The sequence below is a fragment of the Amblyomma mixtum genome, chromosome 9, assembly GCF_055824585.1.
Source record: "Amblyomma mixtum isolate Tamu chromosome 9, ASM5582458v1, whole genome shotgun sequence".
NCBI lineage: Eukaryota > Metazoa > Arthropoda > Arachnida > Ixodida > Ixodidae > Amblyomma > Amblyomma mixtum.
In genome coordinates, this window is record NC_143020.1 from 16,531,302 (window position 1) to 16,556,128 (window position 24,827).

At 45.7% G+C, this 24,827-nt stretch overlaps 1 protein-coding gene across 2 annotated transcripts in view; it reads left to right on the plus strand.

Moving 5' to 3' along the window:
- LOC149328391 (uncharacterized) overlaps nt 1–24,827 on the plus strand; it is a 223,805-nt gene that overhangs the window by 127,457 nt on the left and 71,521 nt on the right. For both annotated transcript variants that reach the window (XM_089561824.1, XM_089561825.1), the window contains exon 3: nt 23,757–24,034. The gene's annotated coding sequence lies outside the window, so the exon portion shown is untranslated. The remainder of the gene's footprint in view (nt 1–23,756; nt 24,035–24,827) is intronic.

Sequence of the window (24,827 nt, forward strand, 5' to 3'; positions counted from 1 at the left end):
AGAAAGCTCGGACTGAATAGATCACTTGTGAATGCACCTCACTTGTTGCCTTAAGTGCAGTTCTCATGAGTGCGCAAATTTTGAAAGTAAACAAAAATAGTTTTTGCTAAAAACATGATGGTAGGGAATTGTAAATTGCCTACTTCCAACTATTTTCCGGATTAACTGCGCGTACCTCTTGTAAGAGCTTATAACCGAGAAACAGGAAAGGGTAGTCTGAAATGTTGCGCATGATGTGAAGGTTGCACCGTGCTGGCTGAATGAAATATTAGCAGTACTTGATCAGATCTCGGAAAGAGTACGAGGCTACGAATTCTTTCGTGTTTAGTAATGTCCTCAGCTGAAAATATTCCGAAATTTCTCCATAAGCGCGAGAGAGGACACTGGCTAGAATGCTCTATAGCTTGGAACGGAGCGAAATAGTTGCAGTTAGAGGTGGCCAAGGCTCACCATCTTGTTTCCCAGACTTAAAAACGGCGGAGGGCAAAGCCAACGATTGCTGGCGAGCGCGCTCGCCCGAATCAACGCCACAGTTTTCGCTCGCTTGGCGTGGCTGCGTCGGATCGAATAACGCGCCAAAGCGAAGCGCCATCGCGGTGACCTCGCGCCCACTTCCACCCTGCGTTCAAGCAACGACAAGGAAAGACAAGTTGTCTTCTCTTTCGCGCAGGTTTTTATCGAGTTATAGGACGATGTCACGACTGGGAAACTTTACATTGGCTAAGAAAGTTTTAAATTGAATTTCTCTCTTCAGTTTTCAGCAACTTTTAGGGTGCACTTTCGAGGATTGAACAACGCAACTCATCGCCACTGAACGTTAATGCTTCGCCTGATTCAATCAGGAAAGAAGAGTGGATGGTAAGGGAGGAATGAGAAATGTAGTTGCCTCTGGAATCGGCTGCCGAAAAATGGCACTATTTGCCTTCTCCTTTGTGGGTTGTATTAGGTATAGAATTACCCATCTCTTATGATTGAATTGGGTTACGCAGCACAACAGAGGCAAACGGCGTAGATTGGATCGCGCGGAGACTGTGAAGTCACATCCATCGCTTTCCCTATGCCTAACTGGCGCATTTCACAAACACAAGGCGGCAACGACGCATGCAAGGTATTACGTACGCTGCGTTGAATATTTGCCTTAATCCCACAAGTCCAGTCCATTGTCCGAGCTTTCAAAAAAAATCCTGAAGCCCACTCATTAAGGGCTCGAAAGACCTCAAAGATTACGGAGGAGTTCCTCTGCGCTGACACTGGATGCACCCGCCCAAGACGCGCACAGCTTTTTTGGGCATTGGTAATCAACAATTGCATCAGAAGTGATTTAGGTGGAGCTGAAAATTAATATGGAGCACGCTAAAGTAATGATAAAGAGACTGCCTAGAAAGTTGCGGTTTACGATTGGCTGGGAAGGTCTGATGCTGATAGCGGAGTACATCTACCGATCTGTTGGCGAAGTAGTGACCCCATGTCTGGCTTATGACTACGAAATAACAAGGAGAATAAAAATGCGCTTAAGTGCACTCAGCTGGTACTCGCTGGTCATGAACAGCAGCTGAGAAGTATTTCTCGAGAGCAAAGTGCAGTTATATATGAGCAGTACAGAAGCTCGAACTTGGAGGTTAACGAAAACTCTTGAAATACGCATATGGTGTAAACCACACTGAAAACAGAAAACACAATTTGCAAACAAAATGCTCGGGGTGACATAAGAAGAAAACAGGAAAAATGCACAGTGGGTTATGACTCCCTAGTATAAATGCAAACCGAGGAAGTAAATATCGGTAGCGCACGCAACGCGGAAAGCAGACAACTGATGGTAATTTAGGGAGACGCAGTTTGTTTCGAGAGAAGGTGAACGCAGCAGGAACTAGCGGAAAATATGGTCGATAGATGATATTAGCAAATTTAGTCTTAGTAGGTGAGCAAAGCCGATACAATAAAAGGATTATTGGAGATAAGTTGGCGAGTCCCTTGCCCTTCTGTGAATGATAGCCCTGATATAGGTCGCGTTCTCAAACTTCGAGTGACAATGCAGGTTCGTATTAGAAGTTCAGAAATTTGCCAGACTTTTACAAAACTGTGGTGTTTCAACTGTCAGACAGAAATTCTTAAGGGCGCTTCTTGCTTTTGTGCTCTTACCCTTTCAGTTTTCCAAGAGACTTCCACACACAATATCAGTGCAGTTTATTGCACTAATATGCAGTTTATTACTAAGAGAACTGCATCCTTTCCGGGGCTTCCTCTCTTCAGGGAAGCTGGAAAGAAGCAAGGAGAGAGCGTGATGGGAAGCTACGCTTTTCGCGTGTGACTGTGATAGTGACGCGTGTGATAGTGTCACGAGGTTGGGGCGCCGTGCAGAGGTGCTGAGATTTACTTTGCGTGTGGGGAAAGCGCTTTTGGGATGGTAATGCCAAGGCGATCTCCGGAGTACCTGCGCAGAGGCACCCGGAATCTGCTGGATGCAGTGCACATAGGATGGAGTCAGACTGTGTCTACCGCCGTAGCCTATAGCCTATTGTCCTGGCGCAAGTTGGAAGGGTTCAGTGCGAGTAGGGCGTTTATAGTGCCGCATCACTTATAGTGGTTGTTGCCCGCATTTAGCTGCTGTACGTTTGTCTGAAACCGGTTTTGTGGCAGGCTTTTATGCTGTACATGAGTTTGCAAAAGCTGGCAGAGTTCCGTTTAGTAATGGGAGAACAATCTTGTACGCTACAGCTCAGCAAACGATGCGTTTAGATAAGCAAGTCCAAATAAGGATTGCGAAGAATACAGGTGCGTTCGTGTACTAGTGCGGTGGTAGCTCTGAGGCCGGAGAAATTGCTTCAATCATGAATTTTGTTGCTCTGTGAAGCGAGTTGACGGCGAGGTGACTCGAAACTCTTGTAAAGCTGTACTTCCACAACACCGATGTGTTGTGGAACAACACACAAAACAAATCTTTAGCTGGCGTGCGCGACGGCCGCTTTTTCTGCGCTGCAGCGCTCTGAGACGAAGCAAACTTGCAGTAAGCTCAATATTAAGCATGGGCTTAAAGAGCCTTTGCTATGGATATTTTCGGAAGTTTTTTCTCTCACAAGCTGCAGGAGCGCGGAAAATGCGGCCGTCACGCACGCCAGGTAAACATTTGGCCGGCTGTACATTTCCTTGGTTGACCCCATCCCGTCATGCTGCTGAGCTATGTGAACTACTGTTTGCCCTCAAAGCACCGCTATTTTCCGGCAATATTCAAAGAATTGTCGGAAAGCGTTTACTTATAGAGCAACTGCTAGCTGTACGGTTTCTCATTTCCCGCTGCCCAGTTCAAGACCGGGAAACCATCATCATCATCATCATCAGCCTGACTACACCCACTGCAGGGCAAAGGCCTCTCCCATGTCTCTCCAATTAACCCTGTCCTTTGCTAGTTACCGCCACTGTATCCCCGCAAACTTCTTAATCTCATCCGCCCACCTAACTTTCTGCCGTCCCCTGCTACGTTTGCTTTCTCTTGGAATCCACTCCGTTACCCTTAAGGACCAGCGGTTATCTTGCCTTCGCATTACATGCCCTGCCCAAGCCCACTTGTTCCTCTTGATTTCAACTAGGATGTCATTAACCCGCGTTTGTTCCCTCACCCACTCCGCCCTCTTCCGATCTCTTAACGTTACACCTATCATTTTCCTTTCCATAGCTCGCTGCGTTGTTCTTAACTTAAGCTGAACCCTCTTTGTTAGCCTCCACGTTTCTGCCCCATAGGTGAGTACCGGTAGGATACAGCTGTTATATACTTTTCTCTTCATGGATATTGGTAAGCTACCAGTCATGACCTGAGAGAACCTGCCATACGCGCTCCACCCCATTCTTATTCTTCTAGTTATTTCCCTCTCATGATCCGGATCTGCGGTCACTACCTGCCCTAAGTAGACATATTCTCTTTCTACTTCTAGCACCTCGCTACCAATTGCGAACTGCTGTTCCCTTGCAAGGCTATTGAACATTACTTTGGTTTTCTGCATGTTAATTCTTAGCCCCACCGTTCTACTCTGCCTGTCTAGCTGATTGATCATGCTTTGCAGTTCTTGTCCTGAGTGGCTCAGCAAGGCAATGTCATCAGCGAATTGCAAATTACTCAGGTATTCTCCATTAACTCTTATCCCCAACTCTTCCCATTCCAGTCCCCGGAATACCTCCTGTAAGCAGGCAGTGAAGAGCATTGGCGAGATCGTGTCTCCCTGCCTGACACCTTCCCGTATTGGAATTTTATTGCTGACTTTATAGAGAACTATAGTAGCTGTTCAATCGTTATAAATATCTTCCAATATTTTCACATAGCACTCTTCCACACCCTGATTCCGCAATGCCTGCATGACAGCTGAGGTTTGCACTGAGTCGAATGCTCGTAATCAATGAAGGCTATATATAGGGGTTGGTTATATTCTACGCATTTCTCTATCACCTGATTGATAGTGTGAATGTGGTCTATTGTCGAGTATCCTTTACGAAAGCCTGCCTGATCATTTGGTTGACTAAAGTCCAAGGTTGTCCTGATTCTATGAGCGATTACCTTAGTAAATACCTTGTAGGCAATGGACAATAAGCTGATCGGTCTGTAATTCTTCAAGTCCTTGACATCTCCTTTCTTATGAATTAAGATAATGTTAGCGTTCTTCCAAGCTTCTGGTACTCTCGAGGTCACAAGGCATTGCGTATACAGGGTGGCTAGTTTTTGTAGCACAATCTCTCCTCCGTCCTTCAGCAAATCTGTTGTTACCTGATCCCCACCAGCTGCTTTCCCACTTTGCATTGCTCCTAAGGCTTTCTTTACTTCCTCCTTCGTTACTGGCGGGATGTCCCATTGCTCTGCTCGACTGCCTCCCTCAGTAACTTGATGATTACATTCGCTACTGTATAGATTTGTTTAGAACTCTTCGGCTAATTCAACTATCTTATCCATATTGCTGATGACGTTGCCCTGTTTGTCTTTTAGCGCATACATCTGGTTTTTACCTATGCCCAGTTTTCTCCTCACTGATGTTAGGCTACCTCCATTCCTTAGAGCATGCTCGATTTTCTCCATGTTAAACTTTCTTATGTCGGCTACCTTGCGCTTATTTATTAACTTAGATAGCTCTGCTAGTTCTATCCTGTCTGTGGAGTTAGACGTCCTCATGCTTTGACGTTTCTTAATCAGATCTTTAGTCTCCTGAGATAGCTTGTTGGTATCCTGTCGAACCATCCTACCACCTACTTCTGCGGCGCACTCTGTAACGATAGCTGTAAGATTATCATTCATTGTTTCAACACTACGGTCGTTTTCTTCAGTTAAAGCGGAAAATCTGTTTTGCAGCGACATTCTGAATTCCTCTACCTTGCCTCTTAATGCTAACTCGTTAATAGCCTTTCGATTCACCAGTTTCCTCCATTCCCTCTTCAAATCTAAGCTAATACGAGACCTTACCATTCTGTGGTCGCTGCAACGGACCTTACCGAGGACATCCACATCCTCTACGATGCCAGGGTGTGCACACAGTATGAAGTCTATTTCATTTTTAGTCTCACCATTGGGGCTCTTCCACGTCCACTTCCTGTTTGCTCGTTTGCGGAAGAAGGTACTCATAATCCGTAAATTATTTCTATCTGCGAACTCTACTAATAACTCTCCCCTACTGTTCCTAGAACCTATGCCATAGTCACCTACCGCCTTGTCTCCAGCCTGCTTTTTACCTACCTTTGCATTAAAGTCGCCCATCAGTACAGTGTACTGTGATTTTACTTTGGTCATTGCCGATTCCACATCCTCATAGAAGCTTTCAACTATCTGATCATCATGGCTTGATGTAGGCGCGTAGGCCTGCACCACCTTCAGCTTGTACCTCTTATTAAGCCTAATTACGATAGCTGCCACTCTCTCGTTAATACTGTAAAACTCCTCGATGTTGCCAGCTATATCCTGATTTATGAGAAATCCCACACCTAGTTCTCGCCTGTCTGCTAATCCACGATAGCACAGTACATGCCCGCCCTTTAGTACTGTATACGCCTCATCTGTCCTCCTAACCTCACTAAGCCCTATGACATCCCATTTAATACTGGCTAATTCCTCCAGCAGCAGTGCTAAGCTAGCCTCACTTGATAAGGTTCTTGCGTTAAACGTTGCCAGGTTCAGTTTCCAATGGCGGCCTGTCCGGAGCCAGAGATTTCGGAGCCAGAGAGAGAGAGGAGCAGCGATGGCGTAGAGGTAGAGCATCCGCCTCCGTGCAAGAGGACCGGGGTTCGAATCCCGGTGCCACGCAATTCTCCACTGGATAAAAAAAAACTCCGCGTGTCGATGGAATTGCATAACCAGGCTCTGAGTGCGGCCTGATTTCGGTGACCAGAGCCGACAACGCACTTCCTCATCAGAACAGGATTTGGCCACCCTGGTGTAGTACTTCGCCACAACCTTCTATGAGGGAAACCGCAGCAATGCAATTCAGTTCTGTTTTAGGAATTGCGTGTGGGCGCAGTTGGCTAAAACGTACACATTTTGAAAACAATAATTACTACGATGTATAATATTTCGGCGCTCTCAAAGTTTGTTCGATAAGCTAAATTCAAGTAACAAACAATTAAACAAGACTACTTACGATGCATAAGGCAAGCAAAATTTGAGCAACGACCAGCTGTACGGTTCCTCATTTCTCGCCGCCCAGTTCAAGATTGGCGTCTGTCTATTAGGCGCTCGGAAATCACAGTAATGCAATTCAGTTACGTTTTAGGAGTAACTGGCAAATTTTGAAGGAGTTGGGGGTGTGATATTCCGGGCGTTGTTGCATAGTTTTTGCACAGCTCTATAACTTGCTAAAATGCTGTTGTCTAGAGTTACATCTGCAATCGGAAATGTCTTAACTAAATCTATAGATATGTCGGTGCACTAAATGCGTGCTGTGAATTTTACTGTTAAGAAGCACCGTTTAAGACAAGGCGACTTGCTTTCCATCCTTAAATTGGCGTACATTATGAGTCCAGAATAATGCTTACATAGTGTCAGGAACATGCGTGTGAGGAGCAGTTGACTAAATTATAAACATTTTATCAACAAGAATTAGAGCGATGTATATTATTTCGGTGTTCTCAAAATTAGTTTCATAAACTAATTTACAATTAGAGAATATTAAATAAGAATACTTTTGGTGCATAAGCCAAGCAAAATTTCATAGTGTTACCTTAGCTTTCAGGAAGAAATCGAGTCCGTGCTGTCTTTTGTTTTTTCCGATTTTTTGTCTTTTGCTTTGCTGCTACAGTCGTGTCATTCAGATGTTTTCTTACTTATCTTTGCCTGCCATGTTTCCGTGTTTGCCTTAATCTCGCTATTTTGCTCCTTGTTCCCACGTTCGGTGAGCACATTATCCTTTATTGTAGTGCTTTATTTTGTGCCGCGTATTCTTTTTTTTTCTCTTTTCTGGTTGTTATTTCCGCGTCGTTTCTTCTTCTCTACTTACTTGTTGATATATTGTTTGTCATGATAGTATGTTTCCTTTTGTTTCCCTTGGTTATTAATGCACTGTATTATATTTTTTGCCCCCCTTACACAATGCCCAATGGGCCTGTAAGGTATTTCAAGTTAATAAATAAATATGTCCTTCCACAAAAAACAATTATATCCTGCATACTTCATTCAAACTAGACTATGTATCAGTGACGGAAACGCAATTTTGCGTCATACTGCATTGCTTAGATACATGAAATTTACTGTCTCTGCAGAAAGGTGACGATCAGAGTGAATTCAACCAATTTGCTTCCCACTTGAGGCACAAACAGAAACCGCACGCATTTGTGCGCCATCATTTACATCCGGGCGACTGCTTCATCCCATTGAGAGCCATTAAGCAAAGCGAAATCCCGTGACCGAACCTGTTAATTACACGCGGAATGCGGCGCTCTTTTACTCTTTATCTATGCCAAAATAAATAAAAAAAGCAGCTCCACTACTTACAGGACGGCACACGTACGCTGCTCAACCGCAATGCGAAATGGCCTAGAGACTGACCAACAATGAGCCGCTTTCCAATGTTAAAGCCCCCGTGATTCGTTCCTGAATGCTTGAAGCCAGCTTAATTTTTCAGAATGCTGTACCTGCTGGAGGCAACGGATTACATGCGATTAGGACCGGCTTTCAGCGTCGTTCTATTGGCAGGCGGGAAGGCAGGTACCCGTAATCCGGCGGTCGACCTCGTCGAACCTTGTTCAAACGAGCTGAAGTTGAAGCCTCCCTAATCCCGCAAGCATACATTTTAGACGAAAAGCAGCTTCGACGGATCTCAATCTGTATAATTAAGTATAGAATAGAGCAGTTTCGTCTTCTTTAATTGGAAGGAAAAACTGCTCGGAGGGTCTGCTAAACGAGGCATAGGCGCATCATGCTCCCCGTTCTTTTGGCGGGTAAACAGGAAATTGAAGTTTATTTTAAAAAGCACCAGCAGAGACAAGCCCACGCCAAGAGTGAACGTAGCCTTAACGTTTACGCCAGATCGTCGTCATCGGAGCGAGGCGTAGGTTTGTTTGGACGAACCCCGTTACCTTTCAGCACGCCACGGTGTGGAAAACAGGGTAGCCTGTCAAGCTCCGCCACATCAGCCGGGCGGCCGGGTGCCAAGTTGTGGCCTTCCATTCCTTCACCGCTAGCGGGCAGCCAAAAACCAGCTTACGAACACTTAGACCCTGTCGATGGACAGGATTGCCGTCACGCATTTGGAATTTCAGCGCGAAATGAAAGCTTGGAATTACGCAAGCAGTTTCTCATTCATGTGAGTAGATGCACGCGGACACAGGTGCCTACTTTCGCAAGAGCAGCGGGCTTCATTGGTCGCGGGGCGGCGTTAAACATACAGCCATGCGTCTGTCATAGCAGCGGGGAGCGAGATTGTTTATTTCTCCATGTTTATTTTCCGGCTTTCCTAGAAAATAAACTCGCAACCGGCGCTCGCAGGTTGGTTCTCGGAGCTCTGTGCTACCGCCGATGTTCCTCTGTGAAGCGTGAAATATTTCATGTAGAATTTCTTCCGTCTTGAGGCAGTGATTTTGCGCAACTTAAGAAAACATCGAAGGTAATGGCTACGTCCAAGCGATTTGAAATTCATACGATGCTGTAAAACCGGCTACTCGTCGAGTACAGTTCAGCACATTTAAATTCTTCGGACGCACAGAAACACAGCTGTACTGCGTTCTGTAATCAGATACTTATAACGCGGTTTCGTTACTAAGAGGATAATGACACCGTAATGTTATAGGGAGGCTGAAAGCGTCAGCGTAGGGGTAGGTAGCGCTGAGCTACCACAGACTGCAATGTTTTCATAGGAAAAGTCAAGCGGAAATATTTCGTGCCCTCATTTATTCTTCACTAACGCGCAGGTCTTGGATTTCTAGCATCCATGAAGTTATTTGGGAAACCGCAGGGTGCACGACAGTGTCTATCCTTAGTCTCTAGTCCTGCCTCAGTGTTACACATCACATGATGCCGTATTCAAAACCACGTACTAGCTCTGAAGTAGCGCTCACACCGCTTTTAGCTTCCCTTGTTGGCGACATAAAAGTTTAATTGGGAAGGCCTCGTGTCCTCGTACCTTCCTTAAAGTTCTTTCTCAGAACACCTCGCGAAACCGCAAGCATGTAACAGCACTAGCAGCGTACTGGTATCGCTGAAACCAAGTAGCCTCACCGAAAAATCGAGACGAAAATCGCACACGAAAAGCGCGCAAAAAGCCTTGAAGCTCCGTTCTCCGTTTATAATTACGCATGTTATTTCCTAACTTCTGCCGCCGAAACATTCAGTTTTCACCTAGTTATCATATATTTATCATTCATGCACTTTTTGTTAACAGATGTTCACTGACATCATTCTTGAAATTTTGTTAATATCTCATAAAACACTCTCTACTAATTCTTATTTTATTAGTGGCATGCAAGAGAGAAATATTCTAATTAGAAACCGTACATGCATCAAGCAGAATATATTCAAAATCGGACTCTGGCTGTACTCCTACTAGCAACTTCAGCTATGGGATCTACTGATCCAAAAAGATATACAGCTAAAAAAGAAAATGATTTCGGCACCGGTATTACGGGAATTTAGGAGGATATGGATGCGGGTTAATTCAGACCATGTGGCAATATTTCGTTGTGTCCCTAAATCTCGGCTTTTGCTATTTGTTTCCATGCTCCTGTGGAATCAGTGACACAACTAGTGGTAGTCGAGGCTAACACAGCAGAAGAGAGAAGCTTGAACATAAGTGGCCACTAGTAACACTCTGCTGTCGACTGAAAGTTCGGTATGTAATGAAAAGTAAACATTTGCCTCCACCTGGAAACCTGAATATGAAAGCATGAAAAAAAAGAGAGAAAAAGTGCTGACTTTCATGTTGGTGCATCAGTTTTGTTCTAGTAATTTTGCACAGATGGAATGTATCAACAAGTAGAAGCGGTCAGAGAGTATTTTTTTTTTCTGAGTAGTGCGGAAAGCTTTAGCATCGAGGCGCTGGTTACAGGCCGCAATTCTACAGCTTGAACGTTTTGTTTCTACCAAATCTTTTGCAGAAAAATACGACAGCTACGGGCAAGAGTTCGTTTTGCGGTCTTAGGACATAATCATTTGGTTTTATGCTCTACTCCCTTTTCCACCTTATGTTCTACTGCTTCCTGCCTTCCAAGATCGCAGTAAACTCATGCGTTATTGTGTTGTACACATGGCAATAGTCGACTACGAGAATTAGAACATTAGGACACCCACTGACCTTGAAACTTTTTAACATGTTTCTTTCAAATCGCACATTTGGAAACTATAAAAGGAAACAGGCAAGTGTCGGTATCCAGCATTGTTTTCTACTACTTGAATTGAGGCTTCCAGAAATTGAATTAGCCTTGTCCTAAGCAAACGCTCCAATCTATATTTATTGCTTCATTACCGCCGTAATCCTAAAGACCGCTTAGGTAAACTGGTTACATTCTCAGATTTTATTCGAGGCTGCCGACTGGTTTTCGTCAATAAGAACACGAAAAGCCGTTATGTCCATGCGAAAAAGAGCACCCATAGCAAATGTGCGTGAAGTGGAGGTAAGTAGGTGGAAAGAAGCAGCGACTTCCTAGAAAAGGGAATATTAACACAGTCGTAACCGTATGTTTTTGCTTTTCTTCATTGCAATAATAATGCCCCGTTCTCGTGCGGTTTGTTATCACATATCACGGACGCAAGCTGTGAGCGCTCATTTCAAACTATTTCTTGATTTTTATTTATTTTCAGCTGCCCTCCAGCGGTCATAGTTCTAGTGGGGTGGTGCACGCGGTGATGAATACAGTTGAGCAGGAGGACATGATAATAATAACTGAGAGAAACGCTCAATCAATGCTGACGCCTAATGAACTCTGCCGGCCTGGCTTGTAAGCAGCGATGTAACGATAAAATATATGAATGTGTGATGCCAACGCAGCTGTAAAGAAACCTAATACACACACTGAGGCTCATGTTGTACGAAGGGGCGTTGAAAGCACGGGTTGGTCGTACACTGCGTCCAGCTACGTTAAGATTAGCCCTCCGTGTTATTCGCATGCAGTCAGTATGTCTCTAAATGCATTTTTGCAGGAAAACAAGGTGCTGTGACTACCGCGCAGTATTTAATTTTGAGTCGCATGGCCCGTATCACAGCACCTAGAAAAATCTGTTTAGACCGTCTGTAGACTTTCCATAGACTTTTCTCAATGAAGTCCTTCAGCGCCTGTCCTGAGCGTCTTTCTTTGTGGTTTGTGTTATATTTAGCGCTATTTTTATCTTTTGTTACATAAGTGCATAAATTTTCTGGAGACAAATCCTGTGGATTAGTCTACAGAGAATACAAATCCTATAGACAGTCTATAGAGGATCTGTTGATTGGTGGCCAGACAGTTTTGGTAGACTTTTGTCTACAGGCAGTCAAAAAGAAATATCTATGCCATAGGAAGGCAGCACAGTCTATAAGAAGCTTATAGACTGTGGTTTTTGCTCAATGGGGCAAGTAAGGCTCGCGCCTTGATAATACCACGTTTCCGCTCTCTCATGGGTGAACAGTTTAAAGCGTTTGATCCACCTCGCGTCCTCCCCGCCCTCATGAGGGCCCACAGCTGACAAATTCTCGACGGCCCCGTGTTTCTCGTGCTTCGGGAAGCCTGAGCATAATTTCTTCGGACATCATGGGAAACCGCGACCCATTTCCTATGAGGAAGCGCAAACTCCGCAATCGGGAGACGTGGTGGAGCGAAGGAGTGCATCCGTCAGTTCTAATTCCTGCGACATTCCTCGGCACAGGGCTCTTTAGAGGTTTTTTTGAGTGTGCAAGTTTTTTAAGTTTTTAAGTGTATAAGTTTTTTAAGTGTCGGTACTGACCTATGGGGCAGAAACGTAGAGGCTAACAAAGAGGGTTCAGCTTAAGTTAAGGACAACGCAGCGAGCTATGGAAAGGAAAATGATAGGTATCGCTAAGAGATCGGAAGAGGGCGGAGTGGGTGAGGGAACAAACGCGTGTTAATGACATCTTAGTTGAAATCAAGAGGAAGAAATGGGCTTGGGCAGGGCATGTAATGTGAAGGCAAGATAACCGCTGGTCCTTAAGGGTAAGGGAGTGGATTCCAAGAGAAAGCAAACGTAGCAGGGGACGGCAGAAAGTTAGGTGGGCGGATGAGATTAAGAAGTTTGCGGGGATACAGTGGCAGCAACTGACAAAGGACAGGGTTAATTGGAGAGACATGGGAGAGGCCTTTGCCCTCCAGTCGGTGTAGTCAGGTTGTTGATGATGATGATGAAGTGTCATCGGGTGCAGGCTACAGAGCACGCGCCCGCCAGAAATCTTACGCTTAAAATTGCGAGCATGTTGACATGTTTTCATCCATGGCTTTTGCAGACTGCGACATAGGTTTGCGATGGCGTCGCACTTGTGAGACGTTGTTTTTTTTTTCTCTTATTGAGTTCTTTCTTCTCACCGCGGTTTTCCGGGACCCGGTTTTGTTTTCCAATGTGCGACACGCAGAGGCTGCGTCGGTACTTTCTACTAGCTCTGTCCCAATGGCGCACTGGTGAAAGAAAGAGGTGTCGCAAAATGTTTTCAGTTGCCAATCTCTTTCACAACGGGCGACAAATGAAGGGGGCTATTTGTAGAAACGTCAGAAACGCTACGTTACAGGTGAAGTTTGCCAGATAACATGATTCCAAAAGGCTTGTTGGGCGACAAATAACTGCTGTTGTTTAAAGAGCGCGCTCATAAGAATGAAGCAATATATTGGCGTCGAAATCTCGGCGATTGAAAAAATTTTGCGTGACAACAAACGCAAATACGTTCTTTCGTTCGTTCAAGTTCAGAACATCCCGAGTTGAAAGCCGCCGACGCACGAAGCTTCCGTACGAAGCGTCCGCAGGTGCTAGCGGCCACCGCAAACGCCAAAGCCAGAGAAGAGTAGCGCTGCTGAGATAAATTATTCAGTTGAATGCCCCAGACAGGCGCTCGCTGTCGCCTTCCAATGGCTGCTTCTCGAATTTAGGCGCAAACAAGGAACCCAAACATGCGTCCTCACCTTCGGCCCCAAACACGACAGTGGCGCCCTGTGGCGGCGTGGGTGGCGAAGTGCGCGCCTCTTTTCGTATCTAGTTATTATAAATCAGACATGAGCCCGAATTGAAGGCTTGATTAATGCAGAAGGAGGGAATCTGACACTGCAAGCTGGTCCAGCGTATCTTTACAGGTCTCGTGGCGCTGAGACGCCAGCTGTTAGGCCATTAGAGCGCCGCAGAATAAAGCAGCCCAGCAGCTCTGGCTGAAAACCGCTTCCTTTCAAGAGATGCACTTGCCTATGCGCAGTGTAGTTCTCGCTTCCAGTGGTGAAAGGCCTTAATGGGAACTTCATAACGCTTCTTTCAAGGCACCAGGAGCGCTGAGAAGTGCGGATGCAATGTATCATGTTTTTCTATTTCACTGACTTTCTTTTAAATCCTGTAAAAAAAAAAAAAATTCGTAAAGTTTAGTTCGTGGCCGACACTGCAGTCGTATGTTTTTACAAGATTAACTGCTCCGTTGGCACTGTTTCTGAAGCGTATAGTTGAGAAGTTAGAAAATTAGTTTCACTCGACACAAAGAGACTATAGGGGATACTCATGTTGCGTGAGAGGCGCCGTTTTGGTGCACAGCGCGCATCTTTAGCGGTGCAGTCCGAACCAGTGAATGAACAGCGATTATACACGGCGCGCTGCCTTTCGCCTCCCACTGCTATACTGTGTGGATACTGCAGTGCTGGGTTGATATTTGCGGACATGCTCATAGAAGGTGGGCTAAGTTTGCAAGTTCGTTAGAAAATATACAATCATTCGAGTAGCGGCCGCGATAGATGTGGGCGTACAGATCGGGAATTGGGTAAGTGCTAGTCTCCAGGAGACACCAGGCATCTCATGGGCCTTGAACAGCGTATTATGCCCGCCTGTCTCTGTCCTGTAGGCTAAGTGGCGGGCGGTGTTATGGGTTATGGGATCACCGCGTCGTGTTCGCCTACGACCCCTATATAATTTGCAATCACATTTCTATTGCCCCGCCGCGGTGGCTCGGTGGTTACGGCGCTCGGCTGCTGACCCGGAAGACGCGGGTTCGATCTCGGCTGCGGCGGCTGAATTTCTTGAAGGCGAAATTCTAGAGGCCCGTGTGCTGTGCGATGTCAGTGCACGTTAAAGAACCCCAGGTGGTCGAAATTTCCGGAGACCTTCACTACGGCGTCTCTCATAGCCTCAGTCGCTTTGGGACGTTAAACTCCAATAAACTAAACCAAACATTTCTATTCTAATGCTGTTTTGGTTTCGGTTTCATCGACCAAACAAAGGCTATGATGGGCAGTTGACCTTAAGGTCACGTAAGGCACAAAACCCCTGCGATAAAAGCGCTGATTCGTAGTTTTAATTCACTAAAACATTCAAACCAGCCTCCTTCAAACCATGGAATCACAACAAGCGACGTATCAGCAGTTATTGTGCCATTTTTTTCCTTCCCCACGTGGCCTAGAGACCAACTATACCTCACAGCTGTCGTTCACAGAATTCATTCAAAGCCGAAACAGCTTCAAGAAGAATTCTATGTGATTATAAATTATTTCGAGATTGCAGGCTAACATCACGGAGTGATATGTTGAAATTAATTCACATTATTATTAATGATAATGGTGTCTAACGCATCGTTTAAAAGAAAACAAGCAAAAAAGAATTTTATGTCTTTAGTCCTTTAAGTAGACAGAACGAAAAATACTGAGAACTGCGCTGATTCTGAGTGATTCCCAACCTCACTCAATCGCTTTCACTTGAGTAGGTATCTCCATTTTTTTTTTCTTTTATAAAGCTTGGCTAATTTCAGCTTGGACATTTTCTCTGGATCAGAGGCTATTTTTTTACTAATATAGTGGCTAATCTGTATCTAATGGCTAGCCTCTATCGGAAGAAATAGATGTCTCCCTCTTTGCTTCAGGATCAATAGTCGTATAAAAGTGCCCTTCATAAACGTCACTGGAGGAGTGATCCGCATTTTCAGTGCCAAACGAGAATGCTCTGAGGTGTCAAGGGGAGCGGACGCTGTTGGGAGTATGTCCCACACGAATGGTGTGATCCAAGTTGTCCAGAAAGTAGAGTGGGACTGCCAGAAAGTAGAGTGGGACTGCCAAGGTGACGTAGAAGGAGCCAAGGTGAAATGCAGTCAAGCCACGATGTATCGGACCCACATATTTCGAGTTACTGGCTGCATCGAACATACAAGCCGCCCCCTTCAAAATCTTTTGCAAAAATCTAAGAAGGTTGCGCAGTATATCGAACTACAATTGCGGCGGAGTTCGATATATCGAACTGCGTGCCCTGCCCCCTCAAGTGGAGCTTGTCCTAACGACGCTCACCATCACTTTCCTCGCCCGGAGACGGGTAGGCTCCTCTGTGGAACCTTGTGAGGAAGTGGACGGGAGGTATGGTCGAGTGTGGCCTTTTGTCTACTGCTCCCATTTTCCACATCACATCCCCTTGATGCTGTGAAGCCAACCTGACTCTTACTTTGCGGCGACTTTTACCTGGTGTGTTTATCTGCGGAAGGCGTTGCAGATATTAATTTATCCAGAAGTACCCTAAAGACCATTGAACGAGGGTATTACATGATGGGGGGGGGGGGGGGGGGGTGCGAGGGGTAATACAGTAAGCACATAATACAGAAATATATTTAATGCATTAAAAGAATGAACTAATAATGCGATTATAGACAGCGGGCTGTACTAAGCTGTACTCGAAGTTTAAAGACCGATGGTGTTTTTAATAGTGTTCTGATGACATAATTAGGTTATGACAGGCAGTTGCTAGATTTAATGAGCCCTCTGCTGCGGCTTCCATGGCAAGCAGTTTAGGCTTACCTAAGCCCAGCCAGCGGTGCTTTGCTAGCACCCCAGCAGGCGGCTTGCCGCTGCAAGAAACACGTGAGTAGCGTAGGTACAATATATTCTTGCTTTTGGGTTTAAATCAGCTTGTTTACTGCTAGTTTTTATATATCCAATACTAGATAGATATGGAACTGTTACGCGATCCCCATCGAGTTTAATATATCCATGTCTGAGTATATTGCTTCTGTCTAAATCCCTATACAGCCTGATATTTTTGCACTCGATGCCATGTGAAGACCAGAATGCACTTTTATAACCTTCATCTCTGCCAGCAGTTGTTTATGAGAGCATTTATGGCATTTAAAGAAAGCCAATTCTCTATTTTCATTCACGTCATCTACTCTATGGTGTCATTCGCTGTATTTGAGTGAACTATGTACTTATACCTCAGAACATCATTCAGCTGATAATGTACTTATACCTCAGAACATCATTCAGCTGATAATTAGGGCAAATGTATTGCCTTCGTTCCTTTCTGTTTTCTTCCTTTCTGTTTGGTTGTGAAGCGGAGTGCTGATTAATGCTTATTGGTTCATGGCTACAAGGAAAGCGCCTAGACGTAGCACTTGTGTTCCGCTCTACCGTCGTTCCTTGCTTGCTTCTTCTTTTCACACATTAATAAAAAGCACGGCATATTGAGCGACCTAAACTTTGAACACCAGCTGCAGAGATTCATGCCTCGCAAATTTTTGTCATAGTCATCAGGCACTGCAACAAAGACAAAGTGCTTGGGTGAAGACAGTTCCAGTGCTGATCTGAAATGAAAAAACTGGCGCTGGCATAGCTCAGCTAGGCCAGGATATACGTAGCGAAAGCAGTTTCGTCTGCTGATATTTCGGAGCGACACGCCGTCGTTGTCGTTCAGGAGCTTGTCGGCGTCTTTTCGCCGGATGTGCCTCTCGTTCTTCGGGTGTCTCGGCCGCCCCCTTAGCCTTTCTCGCCTCGTTTTCACGCGGCGTGGAAGCTGTGCGCGGTCCGCCACCTGCGCCATCTGCTGGGCCTGCGCCGTACATTTCGAGAGGGAGTTTCAGAGGGTGCCGCATGATGGCGCATCAACTACACGCCAAGCACGGAGGCAATTTGCCAGAAACGAAAGAAATTTGGTACTCGCTTGATTCCGACATATGTAATTAACATTCTCATAATTACGCATGGAAATCCTTAACACACTTCTCGAAGATATGTTTTCAAGAATTCTGCGCTCACTAGACGCGCCTTTGTTCAGCTTCAAAGGTCGAAGTGTCGTGGCGGCAAAGTGGCAGCGTCCACGTCTCGCATGCCGACGGCCCGGGTTCTGACTTATTCCTCAACCTTTGCGAAGAAAATCGAAGCAACTCTGAATACCAGTTTTAAGACTTCATAGCGTTATTTTGAGGTGGCTAAACATGTTCTAGCTTTATATGTCGGCGCTAATTCAAATCCACGCTTGCTAGAGAGACAAACCGAAAATAAAAGCAAGAAGATTGCAGCGGCTGATAATTTATACATTAGACTAAGTAGCTCACGTGCTCCCCTAGACAGGTCTTAAATCTTATTCACAACAAAGTACTGCAAAAAAACGTAAAACTATTTTTACACAGCTACCTTCTTCAACATTTTCCAAAGAGAAAAATAGTTATCGATTCTACCGCAGTATCATTCTTATTTGAATAAAACCATCTGCCGATCTATATAGTTCCTACTTAATAATGAATTTCTACAGCCCTAAAGCAACACAACGCACAATAGACAATAAAAAGAACGGGCGCTTTTCTTTATTTTATCTTCAAACTTTATTAAGCTTTCTTAGCACTAAACTTTTTGTGCGGTATTCATACAACCACCAGGAGGTTTGCAGAGCAAAGGGGCAGCAGTTCACTCGATCAGGGCAGGGCTAATTGTAGGTTGATTAAAAAGCATGTGTGCCTCAGTGGACGTACGGTCGCGAATAAAAGGGATCAGCCCGAATGATCGATCACTTATGCCAACTAATGTCCACTCACGGCGGTCCTGTAGACGAAAACACCGACAACGACATTTCCAAGCCTTTCTCAATTTTCAGTTTCGGAAGCTTCAGCAAGAAGTCTTGACCTGATAAGAATTATCCACTTTTTTCCTCTTTTTTTGTTCAGCCAGTTGCCTGACACTTGCGGCAATCCTTTTCCTCGCTCTGTGCCCTCTTTATCAAAAATATGCATCCTATGTGGTTTGTTTTCATTTCGGCTGTTCGCGCCCGTGAAAGTCCTAAACTTTTCAGGGGTCAGCAGGAGCGTCCCTTTGAAGATATTTGGAATAGCCGCGATTCAAAGCAAGCCGTACTGCTCGATTCCGAAGTAAACCCAGCTTGCTGAACACTTTTCACAATGATTGTTCATAACCTGTTGATATACCGTGTGTCGCACCTAAAAGTAGCCAAGTCGAGTAAAAAATATGCATCCTATGTGGTTTGTTTTCATTTCGGCTGTTCGCGCCCGTGAAAGTCCTAAACTTTTCAGGGGTCAGCAGGAGCGTCCCTTTGAAGATATTTGGAATAGCCGCGATTCAAAGCAAGCCGTACTGCTCGATTCCGAAGTAAACCCAGCTTGCTGAACACTTTTCACAATGATTGTTCATAACCTGTTGATATACCGTGTGTCGCACCTAAAAGTAGCCAAGTCGAGTAAGGCCAATTGGGATTGGGAGCCAATTAAATGGGATGTCCTAGCTCGTCAGTACCACGTCTTTGTGGATACTCTTGCAATCGGAAATGCTAATTAGCATTTCCATACCATGTCAGGAATAAATTGCCAATCTGGGATTTGTAGGTCACCGTGAAAAACTTGGGCTGAAATGTGTGCAACGAGGTATGCATTCCATAGTTCAATGACCGGCTTAAAAAAATTAAAAATGCGCCTAACCCCAAAATCATCACGTGAAAGCCGTGCTACTTCAGTGCCCCTAGAGGACTTTCATAGAACAAAATCCACTTTTTACACCGCTGTTCGTAGACGCCCGTTCATGCGTTCCGCGTCGCCGTCGGCGTTGGCCGCGTAACCGGTTGTCCAAGTACCACAGACATACTCTACCTGGAAGGTGGCTTCCACGGGAAAACCAAGGAGTGTGGCTAGCAGGGTAACAGAACACCTGTAAATGGTGGCGGGTGGCGTGTGGAGAGCTGCGCTCAAATTTCATGTTGCCGACGATCGTAATTGTCTGGCAATTGTTTCCACAGCGTTGTCCCGATGGTACTTTGTAGGTACACTGGGCGAGCTAATTGCGTAAGCGTGCGTCAGTTTACTTTCTGAGCATATACTGCCTGGTCAATATTGCCTTATTTTGGTCCACACACACAGACACACGCGCGCGCGCACACACACACGCACACACAGACACACACACGCGCGCGCGCGCGCACACACACACACACACAGTGCGCGCACACACACACAGTTAGTGTCTCCCTCATTAAAATTTTACCTTCCTGTTAAGTAATTATGTAAGATCGCGCTGAGTTTGGCCTATGCACACTTTGTAAATAATACTAATGCTCTTTCATCCCTTCATGTTTCACTGCACCACCATGCGAATGAGAGGTGCAATCGATAATAATGATCAAAAAATACCGTATAAATCAGGTACCCAAAACCTTAGTCGTTGCTTCGACTGCCGGTAAAGACCGACCCATTGGGCAGCCGCCGCCACCCAAATCAAGCCAGAAAGCGTTCAGGCGTGAACGACGCCCGAGAACTGGAGAAACGCACCAATGGAGCCGACTTTTCGCGGCTGGCGGCGCGCGAGCAGCGTAGGGGACAGTGAAAAAGCGAAGCGCATTTGTTTTCGGGCTCGTTTTCATGTCGGGGAGGAGACATCCAGGAGCAAAAGAGCGATAGGACTACGCGCAGAGTGGCACGTACCACTGCAGAAACCGTGGTCCATCCCTTCCCCAGGGCCCTATCGTTGTGCAGTTGGGGCACGTCTCGACGGAGACGAGCTGCCTACGTACGTGCCCGGACCAACAGAGCAGCTGCTCCGCACCGGTGCGGAACGGGACTGGAGCGGCGCTGCGCGGGACCTTAATTAAAAGCCGCATATTTCACCCGGGGCTTTCCCGTCGACTCTATCGGTGCAGTACCGCTCCTGTACATTGCTTGTTCGTCGTATTTTTTGGGTGCTGCTGTTAGCCGACAACTCCGGCCCTGGGGCTATTTTTGGCTCTATGTTTGAAAACTGTTCCCGGGGGCTGATAACGAAGAAGGCGCCTGCCATATGCGACTCTGTTGCTGTCCTGTGGAGTGGGTAGTAGATTATTTCTTCAACAAGCGTTAGAAAGAGGTAATTTACTTAGGTTGCTTAGATTATCTAAAACTCGTACAGAGAATCCACCAAAAGTAGCACTACCGTCTTAGACACTTCAGGTAAAGTGACTATGAGCTTCAGGCATGAGAGTTCCAGTTGGTTAAAGATGTTGATTAAGTTAACCCCTGATAATCTAAGCAGAAATCGTCTTTTTCATTACACTATAAAATGGAAATTTAGAAGCGCCAATTTGAACGAAATTTAGTTATTCCCCTCGAATGGTCCGCGTTATTAAGCTTTCATGAAGCTAGCGATGACGTCACTGCGGTCTTCTTTTTACGTTTATGAAAGATTTCTTCTTTGCCTTTTTTTTTAGTACAGAGGCCAAAACACACGTCTACAACGACATAATAGTATGTTCAGCAGCTCCCAAAGCCGCTGCGACCAGGAAGACAAAAAATGGCGATGAAATCGTATGAGTTTAACTGCTCAAGCTTACATCCGGACTATTTTTAACCACGCGTTATCTCTCGATTTTGCATGTTTAGTCATAAACACGCCCATAACGTGTTCTAGACAAGCGCATTGTCCTCTGTACATGTCTGTAGTTAGTCTTTATGCTTTCAATGTCTACTGGCTTTGGTTGGTTGGTTTTATGAGGTTTAACGTCCCAAAGCGACTAAGGCTATGAGAGACGCCGTAGTGGAGGGCTCCGGAAATTTCGACCACCTGGGGTTCTTTAACGTGCACTGATATCGCACAGTACACGGGCCTCGAATTTCTCCTCCAAAGAAATTCAACCGCCGCGGCCGGGATCGAACCCGCGTCTTTCGGGCCAGCAGCCGAGCACCATAGCCACTGAGCCACCGCGGCGGGATCTACTGGCTTTCAGGCAGTAGTGGTATGTATTCTAATTTTGCAACAGCTTGTGAATGACGCAAACAAGTCCAGGACGCGTTTATCGTGCGTTAAACGGCCCGCGTGCTGTCACAGCCAAAGCGTGTGAGGAATATTTTTACATAGGAACTTATTTGGGAATGCATGTAGCGCGTCCGAGCCGACAGAAGAGAGCAGCGCTTGTCCCGTCCATCTGCTGCCTCTTATCGTCGCTGTAGTGATCCATGCAATCCCAAAAGCAATTTGACCGAACTCGCCCAGGAAAAAGTTTTACCAAATTACCTAATTTAATGCTACCTCTACGGGATGCAAGGAATATAACAACTGAATATTTCCAGTCCGTTGTTTCGCGGAACAGGTGACGTAATATCCACCCATAAGTTGCCTAACCTTTCATTAAGCAATATTACTTCTCTATCCAGACAATCTTCATTAAGCTTTGATGCCGTGCAGAAAGAAAGCCTTCACTAACGGACGAAATGACCCTATCTAATTCTTTGGTTGGTTGGTTTATGGGGTTTAACGTCCCAAAGCGACTAAGGCTATGAGAGACGCCGTAGTGGAGGGCTCCGGAAATTTCGACCACCTGGGGTTCTTTAACGTGCACTGACATCGCACAGCACGCGGGCCTCGAATTTCTCCTCCAAAGAAATTCAGCCGCCGCGGCCGGGATCGAACCCACGTCTTTCGGGCCAGCAGCCGAGCACCATAGCCACTGAGCCACCGCGGCGGCTATCTAATTCTTTACATTTATCTATTGCACTACAACTCTTCTTCGGATAGAGGAAGCTGCAGCGCAGACATTCGCACATCTTTCCTGCAGTGTTCTGCCTTATTACCGGTGCAAAATTTTCCTTTTCCGAAAGAGCTTGCGGCGGCCGGCATTTGCTGAGCCACACCTCCGAGGGAACTTTGTTTTGAATCCGAAAAGCTTATTTGGGCATTGCTAACGGCCGGCTACAAGGCACTCATAACAGTGAAACACCTGACCGTAATAGTTAGAAAGTAAACTGTTTGAAATTAGTTAATGCGCCTACTATAACATGACTAACCTGTTCACTGATGTCCGTCAAGACTGCCGTTATAACGGTGCATAAGTCATCGTTATATATCAAAAAGCATTCTTTTTTAAATCTGGTTCACCTCCGCTGAAACAAGGGCTGTATACATCACTACATAATTAGGATAAATTATTTTTGCGCTCTGTCACTTTAGGACTCGCAAGATCATCCGTCAAAAATAAGAAGATAATCCGGCAGGAATACCACCGCGGAGGATTTTTACCCGATATTCAGCGCAAGGTCGCGACATGTAATCTCGGCTTGCGGCGGCTACATCGAAGAACCTAAATTTCAACAAGCTTTTGTGCATTGCGACGCCCAAGGATTCTGAGGAACTCCAGGCGGTCGAAATTATTCCGGAACCCTCCACTACGGCGTCCGCGATCGAATGCTTGCACAGATTCGGGATGTTCCCTAAGAACCAGGCTCCACCAATCTGCCACAAATGAAAAAAAGACTGTACCGCATTTTCTGCTTTGCAGTTTGCGGAATGTGCGAAATATGCTGCGCTTGTGTTTAGTATTTCGTATCTCGCTCTGTGGTTGCATGTGTTAGCACTGTTATTTTTACTAGAACCAGGATCTACCAACTCGCCAAGAAAGAAGTTTTAATGATGTACAGTCAGGCCGGAATGAAACGCGAACACGCATATGTCATACAGTTCTACTTTGCAGCGAAATATTCCTTTAGAATCTATTTACGATTATGCCCTTCGGCAGACCCTTTATCCAGACACATGAATCAGGCTAGCTGCACACTACAGCTGAAAGTAGGCAGGTAAAATATTTTGTTTTCCTGACATGCGCTATTCGCGGGGTTCATTCCGGCCTGACTGTACATGTTTAAAACTAGAAATTTTGAGCTTTTACGAAAATCTTAGTAGCCGACTGTACAGTACTTTTCTGATATCCTGGAATATGGGAGAAATTTTCAAGCGTTTCGTCTTCGATACTTGCACAGCACGTGCGCATACATTTTTTTTCTGCTGTATAGCTACTGCGGGCTACGCACCGGGCGTGGACAATGTATTGAAAGTCTCTTTTTTTATTCATGCGCTATTCTATGTCTGCTCACTAGAAGTCTGATGTCCCTGAAAAGTTTCTTCCCGTTGTATATTTGCAGTACCGCCGAGGAACGAAGGCATGCCGTCGCGACGGTGCCGATTGACCCTGTCATCGCCCCCTGACGCAGCGTGACGTCACCGGTGACGTTGCAGGACTTTCGACCACGTGACCAACTTCGTCATCGTCTCCCGCCGCCCGGCGGCTGAGACGCAGAGGAGAAGAGCAAGCAGGAGAAAGAGGCAGCAGCGGAGTGCGGTGGCCGAAACCGGGCAGGGCGAGCCGTGGGTTGCCCAGAGGGCGTCTTCCGGTCTCTACTGGTCGCTGCGATGGTCTTGGGTGCGTACGCAGCTTCCCCAAATAAGCGGGGGAGGACAAGCTACCGAACGTATTCAAACGCATATTTAGCGCTGGACTAGGCACGCCCTTTAAGCGTATGTCAACGATACTTCAGTCCAATGGCCGCATAGACACCGTCGTCCGAAAAACACCAGGAACACATTGACGAAGCTCCTAGCGACGTCCACACTGCATGCGAAAGCTGCGCTTCAAACCAGTCATTTATTTCCACAACAGATCTTATGATCATAAGACTGGTCTGTAAAACCATTCACTGTCAGTTTTGTTTGAAGTGCGCACCAAGTTATCCGCGTGAGCTTGTGTTGTCGATAAACAGGTAGCTGCGAAAGAAAAAAACATCAAGTAAATGTATCAAAGTTGAAGCTGATGTAGTTCATATGATAGACAGGTATGAAATATTTTATATACAACGCCTACAGGCTACAAGGCCGTCAGAAATTCAGCCATAATGGCCTGATAACTTCCACCGTCTCCCGTCGTTCGATAGTCTTTTCAGGCACTCTTTCTTGTGCCGCTATAAGGTTCGTTTGACAAATTCCTTCTGAACGCAGCATTCTTCTCGTTGTATTTCAACTACCAAAGGCTGTTTACTCTGCAAATCTATTACTCACAATAATTAGTTGTTTAAACTAGAAAACAGTCTGGGCGCCGTTAAAATTTTCATTTCTCGTTAAACCTGCTGATACTGAGAAACACTTTATGCGCAGTATTCTGCCGCAAAGACTGCATTAGGTTTGGAATGTGTGGTAAAAATTTCCCACCGCAATTTTCT